Consider the following 2,390-nt stretch of genomic DNA (forward strand, 5'->3'; position numbering starts at 1 on the left):
GTTGCCTAGTAACGTCTTTGTTCATTATGAACTATGATGGAATACAAACTGAATGTAATTACAGACTCGTTATCAGAACGAGGGGGATGTTGACGCACAACCACGTTTCAACCACGTTTCAACGCAGGTCACAGATCATATTAAACCATACATTCAACTATCCAACCAGTCATAGTCAACCATATTCACAACCTTATTCACCCAGTCATAACTAAATTAATCAATTTATAGTGATATTCACTCATTCACAGTCATATTCAGTTGGTTCTGACCTTGCTCCCGAGTGGAGCAGCGGTCTAAGGCACTGCATCTCAGTGCTAGAGCCGTCACTACAGACCCTGGTTCGATTCCATGCTTTATCACAACTGGCCGTGATTGGGAGTCCCCCTGTTATACCCTGTTACACCCTGTTATACCCCGTTACACCCTGCTACACCCTATTATACCCTGTTACACCCTGTTATACCCTGTTATACCCTCTTATAACCTGTTACACCCTATTATACTCTGTTACATCCTGCTACACCCTGTTATACCCCGTTACACCCTGTTACACCCTGTTATACCATGTTATACCCTGTTACACCCTGTTATACCCCGTTACACCCTGTTACACCCTGTTATACCCCGTTACACCCCGTTACACCCTATTATAACCTGTTACACCCTGTTACACCCTATTATAACCTCTTACACCCTATAATAACCTGTTATACCCTGTTACACTCTGTTATACCCTATTATAACATGTTACACCCCGTTACACCCTATTATAACATGTTACACCCCGTTACACCCTATTATAACCTGTTACATCCTGTTACACCCTGTTATACCCTGTTACACCCTGTTACACCCTGTTACACCCTGTTATACATGTTACACCCTGTTATACCCTGTTACACCCTGCTATACCCTGTTACACCCTGTTACACCCTGTTACACCCTGTTACACCCCGTTATACCCCGTTACACCCTGTTACACCCTGTTACACCCTGCTATAACCTGTTACACCCTGTTACACCCTGTTATACCCCGTTACACCCTGTTACACCCTATTATAACCTGTTACATCCTATTATAAACTGGGTGGTTCGAGCCCTGAATACTGACTGGCTGACAGCTGTGGTATATCAAACCGTATACCATGGGTATGACAAAACATTTCTTGTTACTGCTCTAATTGGGTTGGTAACCAGTTTATAATAGAAATACCACGGTTTGTGGTATATGGCCAATATACCCAGGCACTCCGTGTTGCGTCGTGCGTAAGAACAGCCCTTAGCTGTGGTATATTGGCCACTCAGAGAAGGAGTGATCAATGTTATTCCCTGTTACACCCTGTTATACCCCTTATACTCCGTTACACCCCGTGTTACACTCTGTTATACCCTGTTATACCCTGTTACACCCTGTTATACTCTGTTATACCCCGTTACACTCTGTTATACCCTGTTATACCCTGTTACACCCTGTTATACTCTGTTATACCCCGTTACACTCTGTTATACCCTGTTATACCCTGTTACACCCTGTTATACTCTGTTATACCCCGTTACACTCTGTTATACCCTGTTATACCCTGTTACACCCTGTTATACTCTGTTATACCCCGTTACACTCTGTTATACCCTGTTATACCATGTTACACCCTGTTATACTCTGTTATACCCCGTTACACTCTGTTATACCCTGTTATACCCTGTTACACCCTGTTACACGCTGTTATACTCTGTTACACCCCGTTACACCCTGTTATACCCTGTTACACGCTGTTATACCCTGTTATACCCTGTTACACCCTGTTAAACTCTGTTATACCCCGTTACACTCTGTTATACCCCGTTATACTCCATTACACCCTGTTATACCCCATTACACCCTGTTATACCCCGTTACACCCTGTTATACCCCGTTACACCCCATTACACCCTGTTATACCCCGTTACACCCTGTTATACCCCGTTACACCCCATTACACCCTGTTATACCCCGTTATACCCCATTATACCCCGTTACACCCCATTACACCCTGTTATACCCCGTTACACCCTGTTATACCCCATTACACCCTGTTGTACCCCATTACACCCTGTTATACCCCGTTACACCCTGTTATACACCGTTACACCCCATTTTATCCCGTTATACTCCGTTACACCTTGTTATACCCCGTTACACCCCATTATACCCCATTATACCCCGTTACACCCCGATATACCCCGTTACACCATGTTACATCCTGTGATACCCCGTTACACCCTGTTATATATACCCCATTATACTCTGTTATACCCCGTTACACCCTGTTACATCCTGTTACACCCCGTTACACCCTGTTACATCCTGTTATACCCCGTTACACCCTGTGATACCCCGTTCCACCCTG

This window comes from Oncorhynchus clarkii, unplaced genomic scaffold (genome assembly GCF_045791955.1).
Source record: "Oncorhynchus clarkii lewisi isolate Uvic-CL-2024 unplaced genomic scaffold, UVic_Ocla_1.0 unplaced_contig_8882_pilon_pilon, whole genome shotgun sequence".
In the NCBI taxonomy this organism is placed as follows: domain Eukaryota; kingdom Metazoa; phylum Chordata; class Actinopteri; order Salmoniformes; family Salmonidae; genus Oncorhynchus; species Oncorhynchus clarkii.